This window comes from Triticum dicoccoides, chromosome 6B (genome assembly GCF_002162155.2).
Source record: "Triticum dicoccoides isolate Atlit2015 ecotype Zavitan chromosome 6B, WEW_v2.0, whole genome shotgun sequence".
Lineage (NCBI taxonomy): Eukaryota > Viridiplantae > Streptophyta > Magnoliopsida > Poales > Poaceae > Triticum > Triticum dicoccoides.
Genome location: NC_041391.1, coordinates 638207301 through 638221601, shown reverse-complemented (window position 1 = coordinate 638221601; position 14301 = coordinate 638207301).

Below are 14301 nucleotides of genomic sequence, written 5' to 3'. Positions count from 1 at the left end.
TCTCCCGGTGGCGCCGGCGCACCGTCGGAGGAACCACCGTGACGGCAATCTACTCCAACAACTTTGTCGCCGTCATCACCAACTTTCTCCCCCTCTATGCAGCGGTGTAACCTCTCTCTTCCCGTTGTAATCTTTATTTAAACATGGTTCTTTGTGCTAAACACTATTATCAATGATGTTTTGCACCTCTATGATGTTTGAGTAGATTCTTTTTGTCCTATTAGTAATTAATACTAATGGCGCCATATTTAGGTCTTTCTGACTGTCTATATATACTGCATAGGCAGTGATTTTGTCCGGAATAATTTATTTTTACCCAAACACGAATTACCATGTTAACCAGCATGATGTGTTGAATAACTTAATTAGTCCCTTTACCACAACTGGTGTGTAACTAATATTTAAATTATGTTTACAAGCACAAACTGAAAGTCTATTTGTACTCTGATATATTTTACTCATGGTTGGACCAGGATCTCACGAGGAGGTGGGAGAAGGGACGCCAACAATTGGTGCAGGTTCGTGCTGCTCCAACAGATTTCGCACTGCATGCCGTACAAAATGTGTATCTTTGTCCCATTTGATATGTTGAACATTGGAAGCAATCAAAGCAAATGTTAACACTTACTTTTTGCCATACACTAAGATGCTCATATTAGGCTCATATAGTTTAAGTATGTAACCTGAACCCCTAAAAGAAAAGGTAACAAAACTGTTAGTAACGGGTCAATGATCACCTTGAGGTAAGTTATGAATGCATTTCCATCTGCTATGTATGCGAGTAATTTTTTATGTATAACAAAAATTGCATGGACTTCAAAATTTGTACGTGACTAATAACCTGCCTCTATCACTAGTTGCATGATGTCAGATCATTGTGTGTTAATAGTTCATTTTGTTATTTTATTTGTAGATTCAGAAGATATATGGATGATTATGTGGGTGCGTGGAAAGTATACTGCAATGATGATGATGATAATGATGATGATTGAAAGGGCATTTCCCTACCTTATGTTTTGGATGATGATGACAACCCTTTGTTGGTCTAATCCTGTGCTAAATGTTACAGGTTCTCGATGCTTAGGCTTACATCGGATAGTTTTTTTCTCTCGATGGAAAAGAACAAAGACGGAGTCCTCTACGCTTTTTATCTCTTTGGTCGTAGGGAACCCGTACTATCAAGAGGGAATCCACATTGGAAAGAGTAGGGGAATCCGTTCACGTACACCTCCATCACCCCTCTCTTGTCTTCCTCAGGTGTGAGAGAGAGCGTCTCCCTTTTGATCTGACTGCCTGCTGTGCTTTCCCAGCGGTTGTACCGCTCGTCCGAGCGGTTGTACCGCTGGCTCTTGGCGCCTTCCCGTCTTTATCGAGCGGTGGTACCGCTGCCTCCGGGTAGTGGTACCGCCACCACGCTCAGCAAAGACCTGCGGCGGTGGTTCCGGCCATGCACCGCCCAAGTACCGGTCAAGCCTCTGTTTTGATGCGGTTCTCGGGCGGTGGTGGACCGGTTGGTCCGGTTGTTCCTCGTCAACCGGTACCACCGGAGGTTCGAGCGGTTCTTCCGCTCTAACCTTAGCCGCCCAAGCGCTCAAGGCCATGCGGTTGCACCGGCCCAGCACCACCCAACTACCGCCCTCAGGAGTGACTCCTTTCTGTTTTAGTGCGGTAGTTGAGGGGTGGCTGGGCGGTTGGTCCGGTTATTTTCTAAAACAGGTACTACCGCATGGTGGCCCGGTTGTACCGCCTGGTAGGGTTCTGTCGATACACCGTGAGCCCCGGTTGTACCGAGACAAGGAGTGGTTGTACCGCTGCAGTGCTGAAAATGCAATAACGGTTGGATTTATTAGGGTTGGTATATAAGGTGGTTCTTCCACCTACCACTTTCACCTCTTACCTCTCTCACTCCACCGTTGATGCTCTCAAGCTCTCTTTGCCTGATCTCTCTCTCTAGCCACTCAAACTTGTTGATTTGCTAGGGATTGAAGGAGGAGACCTAGATCTACACTTCCACCAAAGGATATTTGCTTCCCCCATACTTTCTTGTGTGGATTTTATTACTCTTGGGTGTTTGAGCACCCTAGACGGTTGAGGTCACCTCGGAGCCATATTCCATTGTGGTGAAGCTTCGTGGTTTCGTTGGGAGCCTCCAATTAAGTTGTGGAGAGAGCCCCAACCTTGTTTGTAAAGGTCCGGTTGCCGCCTTCAAGGGCACCAAGTAGTGGAATCACGGCATCTCGCATTGTGTGAGGGCGTGAGGAGAATACGCTGGCCCTAGTGGCTTCTTGGGGAGCATTGTGCCTCCACACCGCTCTAACGGAGACATACTTCCCCTCAAAAGGAAGGAACTTCAGTAACACATCCTCGTCTCCACTGGCTCCACTCTTGGTTATCTCGTGCCTTTAATTTTGCAAGCTTACTTGTGTTGTATCCCTTGCTTGCTTGTGTGCTTGTTGTTGTTGCATTATATAGGTTGTCCACTTAGTTGCATATCTAGACAACCTACTTTGATGCAAAGTTTAATTTGGTTAAGAAAAGATAAAAATTGTTAGTTGCCTATTCACCCCCCTCTAGTCAACTATATCGATCCTTTCAATTGGTATCAGAGCCTCGTCTCTTTATTAAGGACTTTGCCGTCCGAAGAGTATGGTTGACACCGTAGACTATGGGGAGGAGGAGCACTCCGGTGTGAATCCGATCTCGTCTACGGGTGATGGGGAAACCGCGGTGTCCCATGAGGAATTAAATGTGGCCTTGGACACATTGAAAACCTCCATGACAACCACGATAGAAAGCATGTTTAATAAATTCTTAGAAGGACTTAAACTACCTACCTCGCCGTTGAAAGTGGGTGATCCCACTAATAAGGTGACGAATGCTAACTCCTACAAGGGGGAAGCTAATAGTGAGAAGGGTCCTTCTACTAGTGTAGAAATGGCACCGGCATCTTTGCCCATGTGGAACCTCCAACTTATGGAGGACCGATTCCATCTACTCATTTAAATCATGCCGGTCCTCCCCCTAAGATTGTGAAAAATGAGGATTTTGATTCTTTGGTGTATCGCTTCAAGCGTCATTTAAATCATGTGAATACTAATCTTTGAAGAATCATTGAAGAAGGTTTCTATCCACATGATCGAAGCAACTTCACCCCGAGAGAAGTGGTGGATAATCAATTCAATGAGAGTGCTCTCTTCATCATCCAAGATGTAATCCTTCCCGAAGATCTCCCTCATCTTCGACCCCATGCCATGGCCAAAGACGCCTGGCAATGTGTTGTGTCTCTCTATCGAGGAAGTGCTAGCATTCAACGCTCTAACTATGAAGTGGTACAAGATGAAGCCAATGAGTTTGCAATGAAAGAAGATGAAGAACCTCGTGAGCTCTTTCGAAGAGTGACCAAACTCGCGGTCTCACTCCAAGATCATGGGAGCAAGGAAACAGATGACAATTGGATCAAGCGCAAGTTCCTCAAGGCCATGATGCCCTACAACAAGGCCATGTCCTCCGTCATTCGTCAAAGACCGGACTTACACTCCATGACATCAAGTGAAGTGGTTGATGAGTTTGTTGCAATGAGCATCTTGGACAAGACCGTCGACAATGCGGTGCTCCGTTCTCAAAGGGCAAAGAAGCCCAATCTTTCCTTGAAGGCCAAGGTTATTGTGGAAGAAGAGGAATAAGAGGAGGATGAGGAGAGCAACCCCGAAGATACGAAATATGATTATCATGAGCACATGGCTCTTGCTTCAAGACAATTTTGGAGCAAGAAAATTCAAGACCCAACTTCAACAAGAACAACTCAAGTGGCTTCAAGGGCAAGCAACGAGTTAGAACTTGTTTCAACTGTGGTAATGTGAGCCATTTCGTTGCGGATTGTCCTTACGAGAAGCGGGAAGACAATGGTGGCAAGTTCATCCGAAAAGACAAAGCCAAGTCCTTCCCCAACAAGAACAACTTCACCAAGAAGACTCCTACTCGTGGGTTGGTGGTTCAAGAAGAATACCATGAGGATGATGATGATGATGAAAATGGAGAAACAATGGTCATGGCCTCCGTTGCCATTGCTACCTCTCCCCGGGTGTCTCTCTTTGATTCACCCAACAAGAACATCACCGCCAAGTGCCTCATTACTAATCCCTCTTTGGAGGGTTGCATTGATGAACATGATGGGTCTAATGAGGAAGTGAATGAATTTGAGTCATTTATGAGTAAGCTCAAGGGCAAATCCAAGAAGCACTTTGTTGCTCTCTTGGAACAACTTGGTTAAGCCAATGACATGATCGAGGCTCACGAAGAAACCATCTCTAAGATGGAAAGTCATAGTCGTGACTATGCCGATGAGATATCGGATCTCTCTAATGCTCTTGAGGAAGAGCGTGGGCATCGTTTGACTCTTGAGGAGTCATACAATGATGACCATGCTAAGTTAAAGAAAGATCTTGATCATGCTCTTGTCGTGTCTCGTGTGCTAACCTCCGAGAAGGCTAAACTTGGGGTTGATCATGCTAGACTCAAGGAGGAGTTTGATGTGCTTGACAAGGCCCACAAGGTCTTGAAGGGTGCTCACGCTAACCTCAAGGAGTCTCATGCTCAACTCCAAGTTAAGCTAACCAAGGAAAAGGCCACCTTTCCTCATATGGTATTAATTGATAATGCATATGCTACTAACCCGTGTTGTGAGCATGTGCATCTTGTGGAGGAGAATGCCAAGTTGAAGGATCAACTTGAGAAAGGTCTTGTGACATGCATTCAAGGTGAGAAGAACCTCAACGACCTTTTGAGCAATCAAAAGGAAGTTGTGGCCAAGAAGGGAATTGGGTTTGCACCCAAGTCCAAGAATACAAAAAAGAACGACAAGACCAAACGACCTCCTCCTCTCAAGCAAACTTTTGTGAAAGAGGGAGAGGACGCTCCTAAGGAGAAGAAGGAAAATGTGAAGGGTGTTGATGTCAAAAAGGGCAAAACCATCCCCTCCAACAAAGCCGGTGACTTTAACCCATCATATGTGTTGTGCCATGCTAGTGATGGGCATGTTTATGCTAAATTTGTTGGTTCTCCTTATGAGTACATTGAATGGTCTATTTGGGTTCCTAAGACCCTTGTTACTAACATCAATGGACCCATTACTAAATGGGTACCTAAAACCAAGCATTGATCTCTTGTAGGTGTTTGCTTCCGATGGGGGATCATGGTTGCTCGATAGTGGAGCAACAAATCACATGACCGGGAGCAAGGACTTGGTGGTGGACGTGCAAAAGATTCCATCTATGCCCACCGATGTCGAGTGGGGTGATGCCTTACATTCTAAGGTATTGGGTCTTGGCAAGGTTGTCATTTCTCATGATCTAACGATCAAGAAAGTCATGCTTGTTGAGTCCCTTGCATACAATTTGCTTTCCGTTCGTCAACTTGCACTCGTGGGTTTTGCTACTTTCTTTGACATTGATACCATGGCCCTCTTGTGGAGCAAGACTCTTAAAGTAGCCTTTGTTGGGCATATCGAGAACGGTCTCTATGTGATTAACTTTTCGAAGCGACCCACTAAGACCGCGACATGCCTAATGGATAAAGTTGATGTGGGATGGCTTTGGCATCGTCGTCTAGCCCACATCAATATGAGATCTTTGCAAAGTCTCCTAAAGGGGGACCATGTCCGTGTACTAACAAATGTTAGCTTTGCCAAAGATCGTGCTTGCAGTGCTTGTATTGAATGAAAGCTTCATGAGAAGGCTCACCCTCCCACGACCTTCATCTACTCGAAGAGACCCTTGGAGCTCCTTCACATGGATCTTTTTGGGTCTCCATCGTTTGATAGTCTTGGAGGTAGAAAGTATTGCTTGGTGATTGTGGATGATTATTCAAGATACACTTGGGTATATTTCTTCAAGAAGAAGAGCGAGACTCAACAAACCGTCATCGACTTTGCTAATGAAGCTCAACGTCAACATAATGCAAAGATCTTGACAATAAGAAGTGACAACGGCACCGAGTTCAAGAACTACACCTTGGATGAGTTTCTTAGTGATGAGGGGATCAAGCATCAATATGCTGCACCATATACCCCTCAACAAAATGGTGTTGCGGAGAGGAAGAACCGGATATTGATGGATTCGGCAAGGACCATGATGGCGGAGTTCAAGTCTCCATACAACTTTTGGGCCGAAGCCATCAACACAGCATGTCATGCATCCAATCGGCTCTATCTCTGCAAGGTCTTGAACAAGACTCTTTATGAAATACTCACCGGTAACAAGCCCAATCTCAAGTACTTCCGGGTGTTCGGGTGTAAGTGTTTCATTCTCAAGAAAGGTGCTCGTTTGTCTGAATTTGAGGCTAGAGCTTATGAGGGCATATTTATTGGTTATGCCACAAACTCTCATGCTTACCGTGTCCTCAACAAGTTCACCGGACTCATTGAGGAGACGTGTAACGTGGAGTTTGACAAAAATAACGGCTCCCAAATGGAGCAAAGTGGTACTTGTGATGTAGGTGATGAAATTCCTCCCGAAGCCATAAGAAGAATGGGTATTGGTAATATTCTACCCATTGAGAAACCCCTTGTGGCCGATGGAGAAGGACAATGCTCCACTCAAGTGGATCCATCACCTTCCCAAGACCCACACATTTCCGAAGAACATAGTGAAGGCCCTCAATCTCGTGAACAAGACCAAGGGCAAGATCAACCTCAAGATGGTGGTGAACCACCAAGTGATGCCCAAGGTCAAGTTCCTCACCTCGAGCAAGTTTAAGATCAAGAACAAGCTCAAGACGGCGCTCAAGATAATCAAGTTAACCCTCCTCCTTCCACATTCGAGGAGGAATTAGAGCGTCGTGCCGTGAAGATTGCTTCCAAGCTCACCACCAAAGGTCATCTCATGGAGAATGTGGTTGGAAGCCTAAGAAATAGGGTAAGCACTCGTAGACAATTAGCAAACTATTGTGAGCATCACGCGTTTGTTTCTTGTGTTGAACCCCAAAAGGTCTATGAGGCGCTCGAAGATTCGGATTGGCTCAATGCCATGCATGAAGAACTCAACTACTTCGAGTACAACAAGGTGTGGAGATTGGTGCCAAGGCCGTCGGGGAACCACAACGTCATTGGAACCAAGTGGATATTCAAGAACAAGCAAGATGCTCATGGGAACATCATTCGCAACAAGGAAAGATTGGTAGCACAAGGCTACGCCCAAGTCGAGGGTATCGACTACGGTGAAACCTTTGCTCCCGTTGCTCGCCTTGAATCCATACGTTTGTTGATTGCTTATGCTTCCCATCACAACTTTAAGTTGCAACAAATGGATGTGAAAAGTGCTTTTCTTAATGCTCCTATTAATGAGTTGGTCTATGTCAAGCAACCCCCCCGGGTTCGAGGATCCCTACTTCCCGGATCATGTGTATCAACTCGATAAGGCACTTTATGGCCTTAAACAAGCCCCACGTGCGTGGTATGACCACCTTACCGAGTTGTTACAAGATCGTGGATTTGAGGTGGGGCAAATCGATCCCACTCTTTTTACTAAGAAGGTCAAAGGGGAGTTGTTTGTATGCCAACTATATGTTTATGATATTATCTTTGGTTCCCCTAACAAAGCTTTCAATGAGGAATTTGCCGCTCTCATGACCTCCAAGTTCAAGATGTCTTCGATGGGAGAGTTGAAGTTCTTACTTGCTTTTGATATCAAACAAAGAAGAGAAGGTACCTTCATCAACCAAGCCAAATACACTCAAGACATGCTAAAAAGATTCAAGCTAAGTGATGTCAAGCCGGCTTCTACTCCAATGCCTACCAAGTGCCAACTTGACATTGGTCCCAATGGTAAATGGTGGATCAAAAGGTATATCGCTCCATGATTGGCTCCTTGCTTTACCTTTGTGCATCTAGACTGGATATCATGTTGAGTGTGGGAATGTGTGCACGGTTTCAAGCCGCACCAAAGGAAAGCCACTATGTGGCGGTCAAGCGAATCTTTCGATATTTGGCTCATACCCCCAACTTTGGCTTATGGTACCCAAGAGGGGCAAACTTCAAGCTTGAAGGATATACGGATTCCGATTGGGCGGGAGACAAAGTGGATAGGAAGTCCACTTCCGGAGGGTGCCAATTTCTTGGTTGCTCTTTGGTGAGTTGGTCTTCCAAGAAGCAAAGTTGTGTGTCTCTCTCGTCCACCGAAGCGGAGTATGTGGCGGCCGCTAGTTGTTGTGCACTACTCTTATGGATGAGGCAAACTTTAAAGGAGTACGGTGTCATTTGTGATAAAGTGCCTCTTTGGTGTGATAATGAAAGTGCCATCAAGATTTCTCTCAACCCGGTGCAACACTTCAAGACAAAGCATATTGAGATTCGGTATCACTTCATCCGGGATCACATTAGGCGAGGGGAGATTGAGCTCAAGTATGTCAATACTCATGATAACCTTGCAGATATTTTCATGAAGCCCTTGGATGAAGCAAGATTTCGCGAGTTAAGGCATGAGCTAAATATCATTTATTCAAGCAATGTTGCTTGAACCCTTGCACACCCCACCATCCTCAACTTGTTGTCTTGTTTAGATGTAGGCATGGACATAGTGGGAGTGTTGTTCTCTCAATGAACTCTTCCTCCCCCCATTATGCATAAATTGAGCCTCTCTTTCACATTCACCATTCTTGATGGTACTTGTGTTTCAAAGACGAGTTTTGGTCATGGGCCCAAGGATAATTCTTCGCAGTGCCATACCAATTGACTCAAACATAGGTGGCTCCAGCCACCGCCCTCTCTTGAGAGAGGTTGGAATTCGCTCTGCATTCTTGTGTTCGTTTTCTTTTCGTTTTGTTTTTTGTTCTAGGTTTTGGATTCTCCAAGGTTGTTGTTTCTCTTGTTTTGTTCTTTTTGACCTTGGTTTGGGCATTGGTGGCCTGGCGGTACAACCGGGGTCATGGGCAGTTCTACCGCTGGTACCTGGTTGTGCTGTCCCAATAGGTTCGCAATCGGTGCTTGGGCGGTTTTATCGCTCAATCCCCGTGGTTACCATCGTCCGGTACTACCGGTTGATTCCGGGCGGTACTACCGGTGCCTTTCAGGCAACGGAAGTACCGCCCGCAACCACCAGTCAGTACCTGACTTGCGGTACAACCGTTCCTCAGAGCGGTTCTACCGATGCGTGTCTATGGGCCTATTTATTTCCGACGGGGTGACGGGTTTTCTTTTTTTCCTTCGTCCCTGTTCTTCTTTTCCTTGCCCTAACCGCCGGTCACCACTGCCCCCGCCCTGGAGTGCGTCTCGCGCTTCGGATCCGTGGGCTCTTCGTGGATTCTCTCTGTGGAGGCCTCCCGATCTCCTCCCATGGATGGTGGTAATGCCCTTGTTCTTCGTTCCTTGTTCTAGGGTTCCTTCTTTGTCTAGGGCATTACTTGACCTTCCGAGATTAGTGTTTGAACTTTGTTTGGGAGAGACCGTCGGCGTAGCTTTCCGTCTAACGGCAACGGACGACGCCGTCAAAACTGTTGGCGACTCAGGAGAAGACACGTGGCAAAGATATGCCTACGGCAAAGCCGTCGGCATAGATTTAATCTATGCCGACGGCTTCGCCGTAGGCATATCTTTGCCACGTGTCGCCCCCTGGTTTGACCTGGCGGCAGGGCTATGCCTACGGCAAAGCCGTCGGCATAGATGCGTAGGCATAGCCCTGTCACGTGTCGCCTCCTGGTGGCTCCTGAGCGTATATATGCCGATGGCTTTGCCGTAGGCATAGTTTTTTTTATATTATTTTCCCTGTTTTCTCTTTTTCAATTCATTTGACAGCATTTCAAAGCAGAATAATATGAAATATGTCAGTTCATCATCATCATTTAAACATAGTCAAGTTCATCATCTAAAGATCATCACCGGTGAAAGTTCACGAACATAAGAGTAGTGCAATACATGAAACATCATAAAAGTTGAAACATGAAAGACAAGGCACAACGGCCGCATACACGGAATCATCATCGACATCAAGCACCACCGAGTCCAGCTTCGCCAAAACCACCACCACCACCGAGTCCACCTCCGCCAAAACCACCACCTCTGCCAAGTCCACCTCCGCCAAAACCACCACCACCACCAAGTCCACCTCCGCCAAAACCGCCACCACCAAGTCCACCTCCGCCAAAACCGCCACCGCGACCACCATCACTCTGCCAGATCGGAGTGACTGGGGTCGACGGAGCAGGAGTCGAGCCACCGGTCCCCTACATGTTTGAAAGAAGATTCTAACGGTAAATATGACATGATAGTGTTGAATGAACGAGAACTAGTTTGTCATTAGTTAGGCAAATTTACTAACCGGAGTATCACCGCCTAGTGCCAGCCATTCCTCGAACGTGGGAATGTGTGGGGCGTCTCCCGAAGGTGGTGGTGGGGGTCCAACTTGTGGTGGCTTCGTGCGGTTAGTCCAAGACGCCAACATAGCCTGGATGTTAGTTAAACAAGTCCACTTAGAAACAAGCCGTGATCAACAAAGTCAGAAGGAATGAAAGTGCAAATTTGAGCTTGGTTTAAGAGGGCAAAACTAACCGCCATCACTTGACGGCTGTAATCATCGTTTGCCTTCACTCGTTGCAAGTACTCCCTCACCTCAATATGCCTATGCTCGAGAAAGGCCTGATATGCCTACAAAATTGAGGTTGTTTCTAAGTGGGCAGTGATGAAAATAAACTAAGAAAGATAGAGAAAAAGAAGATAAGGGGAAATACTTACAGCACATTGGCGGACTAAGGGAGGCTGCGAATGCCCCGTACTCTCTAACGGTCTCGGGTTGGTAGCTCGAAGCTGTGTGTACGAGATCGACGGAGTGATCAAGCCATCGAAACACGGATACCGGCCATGGGACTTACCCTGGATGGCCACCACCACCGTGTCGTCGATCTGAGACTGGGCGACCTCAGGAACGGGAACATCCGGATGCAACTTCTGATAGTTCTGAGTGTAAGACTCCAGGTGTTGCTCGGTGTTTCCGTAGTACTGGCTCTCTCCCTCCTTGCGATCACGCCGCTCGCGGGCCAGCTTCCACGACTCCATGTCTGAGAGCGGCCTCTGCAACTTGTCCTCCTGCAACGTCAAACAGAAGTTAGCCATACATAAGAACATGACGGTAAAGAAGAACCAAAATGCATCTTTCATATAGATATACCTTCATGGCCTTGAAGCCCCAGTGGTTCCTGTTTCCTTGGCCGTGTGTCCCGTCTTTTCCACGGTTAGCCCGGGCCTTGATGCTCTTGGCAGCAAACTCCGGATCGTCACCGACCCACCTATCCACCAAACACGCCCATCCGCCATGCCTTCCATAGCACCAACGAGGAACAACCTATGCAAATTTTGGAAGCATGACATGTGAGCACGAAACATATAGTTGACTCCTTGAAACAATGAAAAGTCAGTAATAGTTACCATCATGAACTGCTCCCTGCTCATGGTAATTTTTTGCCTCTGTGCTTGAGTTTTGGTCATCTTTTGTTGCAGGTAGATGTGGTAGTACTGTGAGACGGCAACCCAACGCACCTCGTACTGCAACTGACAAGCTTTCTTCTTTGCAGACGCAAGTAAGACCACGTCGGCTCCGGCCTTGTGCTCGTCAAGAACTCTATAGATTTGCTGCAATCATGCATAAACCAGAAGCAAACAAGGCATGAGTTGAGTGATTCAATGATAAACTATGAACGAAACTGAAGACAAGTGATTCAAAAGGGAACTTACCCAAAATTTGGTGATCACGGCCTTAGCGGCCGTCCCGTACTCCGCGTTGCTGTTATAGCAATTAGACGACATACCATATGGATTGAACCCATCACTTGTTATAGCAATTCTGACATTCCCAGCCTCGGCTGCTTCCTCCGGGTACTTTATATCGAATGACTTCCATGCTTCACCTTCTGATGTATGTACAATTTTTTTTCGATTGTACCTTTTCCCTTCCTTGTGCCACTTCATCATTTTGGCAGACTCCTCGGTGATGAAAAGGCGTTGTAGTCTTTTTATAAAATCAAGATACCGAAGAACCTTCATAGGGATTTTTAGCTGGTGCTTCTGACCATGCTTATCGACCACCTCAATATACCGAGAGGAACCACACTTCCTATAGTAGTTGTCATCCGCATACTCATGCCTAAACAAAAGGCAATTCTTTGGACAAACATGTATTTTCTCATAGTCCATGGAGAGCGTCTTCATGATTTTCTTCGTACCGTACATGGTTTTCGGCAGTTCATGGCCCTCGGGCAGGCTGTTAGCCCATACTCCTAGAAATGCTTTGAAGCAACCTCGGCTACAACCGTACTCAGCCTTGACTACCATCAGTTGCGAGATGGCATCCAGCACAGACAGCTTGGTACCCTCATAGAGAGGTTTCTTTGACGAGGCCAAGATTTCTAGGAAGGCCTTTGCAGTTTCCTCCGGCTCCTCCGGTTCATTCGCTGAATGTGACGGAGGTGTCGGCTGTGCAGCAAAGACATCATCTAGCATGTCTCTAGCCCCATCGTCCTCATAACCAGCGACGCGTTGTCGTATCACATCCTCTCTACCACGGTCCCGCTGGGCAAAGTTTATCGGCACATTAAAGTTGGGCATAAATCCATTCGTGCGAAGGTGCTTAGTCATCTCACTCTTATCTCTGCGGATACGTCTCTTACATTTGGCACACGGACATTCTGGCACCATCCTCATTAGACTACGGAATATCTCTTTCAAAAACACATCAGTTTTCTCGACCCACTCTGTTGTTACTTGATTCCGACGGAAAAACCCACTATACATCCACTGATTATCTGTCATCTCTACTTTATTGGAAGCCACACAACAAAATTAAGGATTCATTTAAATTACCCACATCAATATTTTATTTTTTACAAGGTTGACGAGAAACAACATTTAATCCACCTACATCTCTAATAGGTAAAGATGGGTCCTAATCCCACCCGAGAATGTGTAGATTGAGTACAGCCCATGCTCTACCCCATTCCGAGACAAAATTTCGGCAGCACCTCCCCGCTGTTCTCCAAATACACGTCTCGGCAAAATGCCGAGAGAATGTGCATCCGGAGAACAACAGGGAGGCGCCGCCGAAATCCTGTCTCGGAACGGGGTAGAGGATGCACAACGTACCCAATCTACACATCCTCGGGCTGTCCGTGGAAAGCGCTGGACAATCCGAAAGAGTTGCGGTGATAAATATGCAATTGAATGCATATTTATCGATGCAACCCTTTCGGACGGGAGACCTAGGGTACGCGACTTGATGTGAAAATTCAATCTAGTGACATGGAAAAAAAGTGGACGAGGTCATGGAATTGTTGCTCACCCTCCGATGTAGAGGATGTAGTCGATCAAAGGAGGGACGATCATGGACAAACACCTCCAATGCGGACGATCACTCCACGAAGATGGAACACTACAAATCCTGTTAATTCCACCGAGTGATAAAAATTTAGGTCATCACCTCACATTAAGCATTGGCACAACATTATGAATGAACATGAAACAACATGTCAAATTGTAAAAAAAAAGCTCTGGCGGCACCATCATCCCTCCCCTCCCCTTTGGTTGAACCGACGGTCCACCAAGACAGGGCGCAGTGATGAAGCCCGCCCAGCTCATCGACGGCCCCCTCTTCTTTAACTCCGCCTACAGTTTGTGCGCCAAGGCGTGCAGGCGGCGGCCGGATTTACCAAATTTCCTAATTCCTCCGCATTAACTATTTTCTACTTCTTCCTCCCCGTCGTCAGTTAGTTCACACCCTTTCGAATAATCAAACTCTAAACCCGTTCCTACTCCATTCCCTCTCTCCCCCATTCTTTCTCTCTTATAAAAAAACAAACGGAGCTCGTTCATACTCCATTATCTTCCCTCGCTCATCTCTTTACATGCACATATTGAAAAACTTGACCAATATCATCTATCCATATTGAGCAATATCTAAGTGTCCAAATTCACAAAATTGAGCAATATCCATCAATGCATCCATCTATCACAAACTTCACCATCAATCTGTACATGCATGCATATATCCATTCATCACATATCCATCTATGCAAAAAAAAACAGTAACAAAATGCAAAAAGATAAAAAAATCTCACCTTGGCCGCGCCGGTGCAGCGGGCAGCAGGGAGGCCGGGGGCCAGCCGCCGGGGAAGGGTGGATGGGGCCGGCCGGGGCACAGCAGGGCGTCAGCGGAGGGGCGCAGCAGGGCAGGGCGTCGGCAAAGGGTGGACGGGGCCGGTCGGTGCAGCTGGACAGGGAGGGCGCGGGGTCGGGGACGGGTGTGGACGGCGCTGGCGAGGGGTGGC